Source organism: Perognathus longimembris, chromosome 12, assembly GCF_023159225.1.
Source record: "Perognathus longimembris pacificus isolate PPM17 chromosome 12, ASM2315922v1, whole genome shotgun sequence".
Classification (NCBI taxonomy): domain Eukaryota; kingdom Metazoa; phylum Chordata; class Mammalia; order Rodentia; family Heteromyidae; genus Perognathus; species Perognathus longimembris.
Window position 1 is genome coordinate 46,955,403 of NC_063172.1, and position 11,421 is coordinate 46,966,823.

Below are 11,421 nucleotides of genomic sequence, written 5' to 3' on the forward strand. Positions count from 1 at the left end.
GGAGGTGTTGATATCTACTTGTTGAGTTTATAAGATGTTTTCCTGGATATAAACAAGACTATTTAAAGAAAAATATTTTTTCTACCATCTGGTACTAAAAATATGAATTTTTACAGATTCCCCTGCGTAATCTCTTGAAATATCCTTGGCAGAGTTTGATGATGACTCCTAAGCTTTTTCGTCATGCACTCATAATCTGTCTCATAAAAATAAATGAAACCATGATTTTCCTCCACAATGTACCATGTCTAATTTCCATGGGTTTATTCCATCAATGGATAGATATTTGGACTTTGTATTGCTTGTATGTTTTATATTGGATCATCCATAATGTCTCCGGAGAATAAAATAAGGATTGTTAAGTACATCTTTCAAGGCAGAGCATTGAGTTGGGAAGGGGGGGGATGACATTTCAGGTCAGAAAATGGCAATATTCTATTTGGTACCTTAATGCTCAGAACATAGTGAAAACTGGAAATAGAGGGAACAAGTAGATAGCACTGTTCTTTTTCTCTGGACAGTGGCAGCACAAGTTGGTGGTATGGAGCTTTACTTCTAGGACAGCAAAACTGCAGATAATAGGATGGATAATTATCAGAAGACAGCTCAGGCGAAGGTCTGATCATTCTTTAATAATACTTTGTTACTTGAATTAAGGATCGGAGACATCATAAATGGGATGGATTTCTGTGCCTTTTGCTGTTATTGTTTAAGTTACAAATAGTTCTGGTACATCTCTTAATGTAAGTGGCTATTTGACTTTGGAATTTTGCATTTGAGCTATACCGTCATCTATTTCTTTTGTTTAGCTGCTCTAGAAAATGAGGTAGCCTGAATTTACATTTGTATAATTCTTTACCACCTCTAGTTAAATATTTCCTTTCATTGTTTAAAAATAATTGATGTGTTCCACCATATACTTTTTTCATATATTAGATGGTTAGAATTCTAGAGAATTGATTATAAAATATTTTCAATACAAATAAAATAGATCAATGACCTCAATGTAAGATCTGAAACCTTGAAACTTCTATAGGAAGGAGCAGGAGAAACATTTAACTTTTCATCACAGGCGGAAACTTCCTAAGAAATGTTTCAGAGGCTCAACAAATAAAAAAGAAAATTTATAAATTAGACTGCAAACTAAGTTGTTTCTGATAGATAACAAGATACAAAGACAGCTTGAAGGGTGGGTAAAAATCTTTGCCAGCTGTATTTCAAACAATGGTCTTTTATGCAGAATATACAAACAGCTCAAGAAACTAAACTATTTAAGAATCAACAACTCAATTTAAAAAATGTGCAAATAAACTAGAGACTTATGAAAAGAAACATAAATGGCTGACACATGAAAAAATGCTCAATATCTCTGGTCATAAAGAAAGGACAAATGAAAACGACACTAAGATTCTACCCCACCTTCAGTTAAAATCATCAAGAATACAAACAATAACAGATGCTGATGAGGACATAGGTAAAGGAACCATAATACACTGTGGGTGGGAATGTGAACTTGTTCAACCACTCTAGAAAGGAGTTTGAATATTTCTCAAAAACCTAAACATAGGACTCACCTATGATCCATCACACCACTCTTGGACATATATTCAAAGATTACAAATCAGTATGGAGTAAAACAAAAACTACTTGCACAATTATTTTCATTGTGCACTAGTCACCATTGCTAAGGTATGTAAACTAGTCACCATTGCCAAGGTATGAAAAGAGCTCAGAGACCCCACAATAAATGAATGGATAAAATATGTGGTATAAATATATGATGGAATTTTAACTCATACATTAGGAAAAATGATACTCTGTCATTTGCAAATAAAGAATGGATGTGAATAAATTATATTAAGTAAGTCAGGCCCAGAGAAATAGATTGCGTATTTTCTCTCATATGTTTAAGTTGGATCTAGTCTCTAAATGTACAAGTTAACAAAGATGAGGTTGTACTAACTGAAGCATGGAATTGTTAGGAGAGAATTCACGTGGTGTAATTCCTTAGAAAACTGTCCAACAAAGTGAATACAGGAAACTGTCATTTGAAAGCTGTGAGTAGTGAGGTCAAGCAGAATAGAAGAAGGGAGGATGCAGTCACAATATTCAATGCATATCTAATGAAACTAGGAAACTTGAGGAGAATGGTTGAGATTGGAAGGATAGTGGATAATGTTTAAAAGGATGATAACAATCAAGGTGCATTGTACTTACAAAACTGATTTGTTGAATGGTATCTCTTTTGTATAACTACTTAAAGATAATAAAATATTATTTAAAAAAGTAACTACAGGTAATATGCTTCTATATGAATTGCAACTATATTTACACCTGTTACTTGTTTAAAAGCATCATATAATTAGCTAATATTAGCAGAAAGTTGATTATGAATTCTTTTTTATATTTATTTATTTTATTGTCAAGTGATGTACAGAGGAGTTACAGTTTCATGCGTAATAGAGTGAGTACATTTCATATCCAACTTGTTTTCTTCCTCATTTCCCCCTCAACTCCCCTCTCCCCATTTCCCTCTCCCTCCATGAGTTGTACAGTTGGTTAACACCATAAGGTTTTATAAGTATTGTTGTTGCATTGGTTGTTACAGTGCTGTCAGGGATAAAGCCACATGAAGGGAATACAGAAAAGGAGGGGGGAAGGGGAGTGGGAGGGGGAGGGGGAGGGGGAGAGGGAGAGGGGAGGGGGGGAAGAGGAGGAGGAGGAGGAGGAGGTGGAGGAGGAGGAGGAGGAGGAGGAGGAGGAAGAGGAGGAAAGAAGGGCACAGTTTCACGTGGCATGTTGAGAATAACTCCAACAGTAACATACACTTGTTTTTATAACTTTAAGTTCATTTCGCTTACCATCATCTTATGTGTTCATACTGGTATAGCTCTTAAGCTATTGTACTCTTCTGCTAGGACTATTCTAGGTGTGTAATAATTATTCCCTATGAGGGGAACCATAGAGTCCATGTTTCTTTGGGTCTCAGAGACATAGCAACATGTAGACATCAATATGCTGTATCAGAAATTTAGGCTGAGGTTTCCAATGTAGTAAAAAATATTTTAGTAATATCTCAATAAGAATAATTATATAGCTCTCTCTCCCTTCTCTCCGGCCATGGATCATCTCAGCCACAGGCCAGCAGTTCGGTAATAAACTTTCTTTCCTGCCTGAATATGGTGTGGTGTTCTCTTTTACCGGCTACCTACTTTTTTTTTTTTTTTTTTTTTTTTTTTTTGGCCAGTCCTGGGCCTTGGACTCGGCCTGAGCACTGTCCCTGGCTTCTTCCCGCTCAAGGCTAGCACCCTGCCACTTGAGCCACAGCGCCGCTTCTGGCCGTTTTCTGTATATGTGGTGCTGGGGAATCGAACCTAGGGCCTCGTGTATCCGAGGCAGGCACTCTTGCCACTAGGCTATATCCCCAGCCCCCCGGCTACCTACTTTAAAAACCTAACACATATGGTGCCGTGACTTGGATGGGGCTTAAGAGTCAGGACAGGCTGAATTCCCATCTATTTTTCTTCTTTTTCTGGGAGTATCCCCAGTCCTGACAGCCCTTTTTCCGCGAACCGAACTGCTGCAAGTCGCCACGCGGCACTTTTCACTAATACCATTGCTGGCCTCCACATCCACCTCCACTTCCACACCACTTGTCTACCCTGGTGAGTGAAACTGCTGCTGCTCCAGTTCTCTGCTGCTCCATCTGCCACTTCTGCCACTTCTGCCCTCTGCCGCTTCTGCCCGGTAAGCTCTCATCCACTCACCAGGCGCCTCCCTCCCATGCTTTTTGGGTTTTGCATCACAGTCACACCCAAGCCGGGAAACTGCCAGCACACCTCTTGACAGTGCAATGAGGCCTGCTTGAAATACTTGCACAGATACAGTTTTTGCCACTGCAATGCTAAATGGTCAGAAGTCACTTATATTCAAGCTCTCTTTCTCTCTTTTCCTCTCTTTCTCTTTCTTTTTCTCCCACTCTCTCATCTTCCTGCTTACTTGCTTACTTTATAAAATTCCCAAGTTGTACCACCGTTGTGTGCCTTGCTCACAAAGCTGCCTCTTTTCACAGACCTCTGAAACTGAGGCTTGACCACCAATGTGCTTTATCAGCAAAGATATCTAAAAGTTCTTTTCTCTAGCATTGACCAAGTGGTGGATATTGGGTTTAACAGGCACAAGCTCAGGCGCCATTATGCCACATGTTCTCTATTAGTGTGTTTGTGTCCTCCTGCCACCCCCCTCAACATGGCATCCCACTAGAGTTTATCAAAATATGGTTTCTCCATTTTATAATCTGAAAATTGTTGTTTGTTAGCAAAATTGTTTTTCTAACCGACCACGTGGTTCTAAAATATTGGACAAAAAATGTCATTTACTATTGGAATTCCAAAAGAGTCTATGGCTGAAATTCATTTTTGCATGCTGTAAAACCTATGTGCACAGTGTGTATGTGTGTTCCATGTGTGTATGTATGTGTAAACATCATTTGTTAGTATGTGCATCTAGCTATATATCTGTGCTAAAACTCATCACATCTACTGATTTGTCATTGCAGAATTCTGGCAAGTATTTGGTCAGTTCTTGACAAGGTACAGGTAAGCTCTAGTCCCCGTGGTCTCCTTGTTGTTTTAATTGGAAATAAAAAAGGGCTTTTGTGGCAAAGATGCCTTGGATTGCAGTTCGAAGCCAGCCCGGGCAGAAAATCTCTCAAACTCTATCTCCCAACTAACCAGCAAAGAGCCAGGCTGGAAGCATGGCTGAAGAGACTTATCTCTTACCAGACAAATGCTGGAAGTGGAGTTCAAGTGGTAGAGTACTAGCCTCGAGCAGAAGTGCTCAGGGACAGTGCCCAGGCCCTGAGTTCAAATCCTGTGAATGCCAACGGGGGCAAGCCATCCCAGCAACAAGCACCTAGACCACTGGGACTCAGCCAGTTCCAGGAACAAATATCATGGAGTGGAGTAAGAGGAAAATGATCACATCCAAAATGGAGTCACTTTGTCTCACCCTTTCAAAATTAATCAGAGCCGGGGGATCAAGAGATAGTAGCTTGTCCATCTAATGTCCATACCTGAGTATAAGAACTAGCCAAGTCACCCAATTTTTAATTTTGTGCCCTAAGCCCTTCCTTTTGCCTTAATATTTTTTTTGTCCAGCCCCTGCCTCATGAGACTTCTTCTAGGCTTCATTCAAGGACTGGCATCTACCACCAAGGGACCCTACTGCTCGCCTTCTCCAGGAGAGGCCACATTTCTGCCTTTTACCCCTAATGCCGACGCCCCTTGCCAGCAGGAAGCAGCCAGAGAGAGTCTTCATCCTTTTTCATAACTATTAAAAGGCAGGAATGTTAGGTCCTCTCCCTGAGGGCTCCATGTAGATGCCCCCACCTCATTAATTCTCCACCCAGTTACCTGGGTAACCTGCAAACCTGGAGGCAGTTACCTCCCCTTTCCCTGAGGTCACATCCTAATCCACCTGGCCCCACCCCTTGCCCCTGCCCTAGATATAAGGCAGGGCTGGGTGGGGGGCTCTCTCTCTCTCCCTTCTCTCCGGCCATGGATCATCTTGGCCACAGGCCAGCAGTTTAGTAATAAACTTTCTCTCTTGCCTGAAAAAAAAAAGAATAATTATATATCCTTTGGTTAGGGAAGTTTTGCTACACTCAATATTTAGAAAAAAAATATGATGCTGCTTTTTTTTCTGAAATACAGGTGTCATTCAAAATGAACACATTCAATTACCATTTATTGACTGTCTTCTATGTGTCATATTAGTGGGTGCTAGTTATCCGTGTATATTCAACCCAGAAAGGACTTCCAGACCCAAGAGATCAAATATGGCATTTAACATACAAAGTTTAGGGGCTGACATTTAACATACAAAGTTTAGGGGCTGGGAATATGGCCTAGTGGCAAGAGTGCTCCTTGTATACATGAGGCCCTGGGTTCAATTCCTCACCACCATATATACAGAAAACAGCCAGAAGTGGCGCTGTGGTGCAAGTGGCAGAGTGCTAGCCTTGAGCAAAGAAAAAGAAAGAAAGAAAGAAAGAAAGAAAGAAAGAAAGAAAGAAAGAAAGAAAGAAAGAAAGAAAGAAAGAGAAAAGAAAAACATACAAAGTTTACACAGCATGCCCATTTTGCTGCAACTTGTGAATTAGAACTGAAATTATACTGCAGATCTGTCAGAAACCAACCTACTGTGTTTTATTTTCAAAAAAATTCTTTCAAAAAGTGAGTTGATTTTGGCTAAAAGATGTTCTTTCTTCAGATTTTAATTTGTGAGGGACAATCCAAATTGTTTTACCTGTATAATTTCTGAAGGAAAGGAGAAGATATTCTTCATGTAAAGGAAGAACTCTTCAAAATAATTACTGAATGGAATCTGATGTCTAGAAGACCTGTGGTACTTTCCAACAGAAATATGTCATTCTTTCCAGTCTCCAATGGAATTGTCAGAAAACATATAAACCCTCTTGCTAGTTAATTTTATTATAAAAGCTTTTTTTTTTCTCTTGGATAGTCACTATATACGAATCATGAACTTAAGCTTGTGTAGTATTATAATCTCAGAGAAGAAACCAGGGAATGGAGTCAGATGGACATAGATCCAATCCCTAATTTTTTCACTGATGAAATGGAGTACAAGACACTATTCTTGAATCATTCCAGATTGAATTCACCTCATCATTTATGAAGTCAGGAAATTATTAGGGGTGGAGAATTGAAATAAGTAATATGTGAAAAGAATTATGACAATTATGGTGAATATTAAAATAGATAATATATGAAAAGAGCTTAGAGTTTAAGCAATCTTGGCCTGATACAGTATTTAAAATAAGAATTTTATTTATGCTTACATTTTGAAAATTTGAACATAGGTCAAAAATTTTATTCCACCCACCAGAAATGGATACTGTAAGACATTAGGATGCATTTGGTTTTGTGTACAGTGAGATCATGTTGAGCATCTTATTCTACACCTACCTTATTTCACTTAGCATAAAGTAAGTATGGATAAATAAATATAACTGCAGTGAACATGTCAAACAGCTGGAAGAAAGTATTCTGGAATTTTTAACAGGAATAATAAATGTTTAAGGAGATGAATGTGTTTAAATTCACATAAACATTACCTATACATGTGTATAAAATCACATTATGACACCTCATTACCAGGCACATTTTCATATTTCAATACATTGCTTAAAAGTAAATTTTAAAATAAGACCAGTTCAAAATATAATTTGAAAATCTGTCATAGATATTACCTGTCAAAAATACTGAAATGACTTGCTCATAATTACAAACTAATAAGCAGAAATTTTCAAAATATTATGCTTTGAATGTTTGACAATAAAATGCCATATTTGGGGTTATATTTTCCTAAGAGGGAACCATTTGTTTCACTACAGGATAAAATTTGTCTTGCTTTAGACTAAAATCATTTGGCATGGCCATTAGTTTTCTACCAATTCCTTCCTCTACTCGATTGTAAAACAGCTTAGTCAATAGAAAGTTAATCAAATGTGCACATCCCTTTACAATCAAATAATCACAGACATACCATTAGACAATGCCTAGGCCTCCAGTGAAAATCTCTTTTTGTGCCTTCCCAAATCTTCTACATGCTATGAAAGCATAAACCTTTGATTTCTAATCCTGTCTATCAGTTCTGAACAATCACAAGATTCATTCTTCTACATACTTCATTTTAACATTTTAAGTAACCTATATACATTTATTTGGGAAAATATTTTATTGTATTTATATTTTCCTTTAGTCTATGTTTTTCTGATTGTTTTGATAGACATATCACTGTGATTCAAACCATCTCTCAAAGTACTTATTTTTGGTGCTCACTTCGGCAGCATATATACTAAAATTGAAACCAGAGAAGATTAGCATGGCCCATGTGCAAGGATGACACATAAATTCGTGAAGCATTCCATATTTTTTTTAAAGTACTTACTTTTGATTAATTAGCAAGGTGCATGATGATGGCTAAATTACACTTGTTCTCTATGCCCATTTGCTCCTATGAAAAATTAAGAATAAAAAAGTATCTACTATATTGAATTGTCAAGAGAATTAAATTCAGAACGACTTGTGGAACAATATAATCATTTGCTAAGTGGTTAGGGTATTATTTTTGTTGTTTTTGTTTTGGTGACAGTCTTGGGGTTTGAATTCAGGGCCTCTACACTATATTTGAACTTTTGTGCTCAAGGCTAGCATGCTACCTACCACTTGAACTCAAAACACCCCTTCTGACTTTTCGGGGTTTAATTCAAGACAAATATCTCACAGACTTTCTTGGCTGGCTTCAAACCATGATCTCAGCTTCCTGAGAAGCTAGAATTACAGGCATGAGCCACCAGCACAGAGCCACTAAATGCTTTTATTTCATTGTAGTTAGGAGTACTGATAGGAACAACAGTCATTCAGTCTTAAGCTCTAGGACAGCTACCAGAAAAAAGTAGGAAAAAAGTAAATGATAAAGTTTCTGTAAATAGATAATAATGATTAATACAATGCTAGAACAAATAAGACTAGCTCAAAAGTCAAAAGGAGACATATTTAGCAGAGCTGGAAATGTAATTCAGTGGTAGAATGTTTGTCTAGTATATGCAATGTTTTGCATTTAATACTAGTATTGAAAAAATGCACAGTTACTGATGTTAGGTTAGCAATTTCTTTCTTTAATTAAGTAGTTTCACATATTTACAAGACTTAGTTATAAATAGACTTAAAACAAAGAACTATGTCACAATGACACACACCAAACATTATTAGCTATTTTCTATTGTCAAATTCTTATAAAAAATACAGACATAGGCTATGTTTGGAACTCATTAATTTATGAACTCAAAAAAGGTAATTCTAACTTCAGTACCTAAAGTTTGCTTTTATTAATTTCTTTAGTAAGAAACATGATGTTTACAACCTCACAATCATTATGTCTTAAAAAAAATGGAAAACGCTAAAAACAGACTATTAACAGTTACATAAGTCAGGAAAAGAGTAAAATTATAACTTTTCAACTACAAACATACAGAGTTGTGTGGATCTAGACACAAACTGACCAAAGGATGATATTACTTATGAGAAGAAGTGGAAAGGTGTAACTAATCTAAACTACTAATGAACTGTTTAATCAAATGAATACCTGGAAGTGGAAACATATTTGGGTAGAAAGGTCAAAGTGGGCCACACAAATGGAGGAAGGAAAAGTGAGCAAATAGTCCTTCTGCTTAATGTACATTATATAAAAAATTGAACTAAGAAACTCAAAGGTAGAAATGGGAGTGGGAAAATAGAGGAATATGATGAAAGAAGTGATGTTGATTAAGATGTGTTGGACTTATAAATTGACTTAGGGAACTTAAAACTCTTGGTACAACTACTTAATAATATTTTTTGGAAAGAAAGAAACATGACTTTTACTCCTTAACGATCCAAATCTAGAATGATCCAATTTAAGATTATTTCCTTGAGGAGAGTCAGATTTATACAGTATCCCATATAAATGAGAATGATAAGAAAGACTGTCAAAATAGATTATATGGCTATTACTATTTCTATGGCCTGGAAGCACTCCTTGCTACACATAAAAGACATATAGAACCCATGGACAATCAGTCCAGTCAAACGTTGGGATTATAATTGTTTTTTTTTATTTATTTTCAATCTTTATCTTTTGGTGCTTGAAAGGTTAAAACTGCTAGTTAAGGATAATAAAAATAAATTTAAAAAATAGTCATTATTATCATGTATGTTGTATCTGAGTGTTTTGATTAATACATAATCAAACTGAAAATATAAAGATTTATACAATTTCATGGTTTGAAATTTAATCACCATCAGGAAAGATTTTTGTGCTATATGTCATATAACCAGTTACATTTTATTTTGGAAAGTAGTTGTGTTTAAGGGGAAAGTTATGAGGTGAACTAAACATGGGGGAAATTTGAACTTTGAGCTCTTTGTAAAGCCAGTTTAGAATTTTTTTTTCAAATTTTTATTATCAAACTGATGTACAGAGAGGTTACAGTTTCATACATTAGGCATTGGATACATTACTTGTAGTTTAGAAATTTTTAAGTATATAAGACAATAAAAAAATCACAATTCACAAAAAATAAATTTGAACTTTGTATTCTAATTTAGCAGGAAAGCTATTAAATTCATTTTTTCCAACACATTGATTCACTCTACAGCTTTTTGGACTCTTAAAGAATGTAGTGTAAAAGCCAAGCTGGCTCCTAACTTGAAATGAGTGAATATCCAATCACCAAATAGAGCAACAACTATGGCCTAACAAACTGAAAAAGAAATCAAAACTATGATGAAGCTTATCATACAACTTTTTAACTGTCAACTTCTGAAGTTACATTTTATAAAACTTTGTCTTCTCTAAGCTCCCATAAAAAGATTTCAAACAGCATTCTAACCTAAGTATAAAAATGTAACACTTCCTTGAAATTTCTTAATATTGTCTATTAAGAAGATGGAACACTAAGTTCAGTGACTCTTTATGTACTATAGACCCTCTTTCTTTATCCAAACCACACTAAAAATAGGTCTTTATATAACGAAAATGTTGAGACATTAAATGGTAGCAATGTGAATGAGCACCACTATAATAAGGTTTTCTCACCAACTGTTGGTTTATATTATATTAACACATGAAAAAGCTACTCAAACATTAAAATTAATGCATCATAAAACAATAGCAATGCTTCACACAAAATATACTTTTATTTGAATCACAACTATTCACAATAGCTATGAATATCTCCATTCAAATTGCTATCATGAATATTGTATAAAATGAGAAGAATAAACTAAAGCAAAATTAGAATACTGCTTTATAAATTATAATATGTCAACCTAACAAATGGTAGACTTGTCATATTGAGCAACTAAATGTCTAAATGATCATTCAGCACTCATAGTGTAGGAAGAAAAAAACAGTGACTTTGTTGCCTCTAAAGCAGTTGCTCGATTTTTCATACTGTCATTCTACTCTATTAGCAAAGCCTAACACAATTAGGTATGAATATGCAGTAATAACATGCAAATTGTTCCCTCACAATTGCCCTAAGGCAGCAGTCTCAGCCTTTCTAAGCTTGATTCCTTCTACATCATTACAGGTTTGGCATAATTCATCAGGAAGGAAAAAAAAAAAAAACCAACCTCAGTCTTATTGCAAGTTGCCAGCTAGTAGTAAAATCATTGGTAGCTGTTAACCACTTTCCCTCAATGGGTTTGTTAGCATTGCTGTCCCCAGCTCCCTGCCACTCCTGAACTTGTACATGTTTCCCTTGGGTAATGTTAGACACTACATTTGAGCCTGCCAGAACAATTAACCCTACTGTTAATTAGAATGAAATGTCAGGCACACAGATGGTACAAG

At 36.0% G+C, this 11,421-nt stretch overlaps 1 non-coding gene across 1 annotated transcript; it reads left to right on the plus strand.

Moving 5' to 3' along the window:
- Positions 1-7,857: 7,857 nt before the first annotated feature.
- Positions 7,858-7,960, plus strand: LOC125361108. Its single transcript, XR_007212895.1, has one exon. It is a non-coding gene; the product is annotated as a U6 spliceosomal RNA (small nuclear RNA).
- The last annotated feature ends 3,461 nt before the right edge of the window (positions 7,961-11,421 follow it).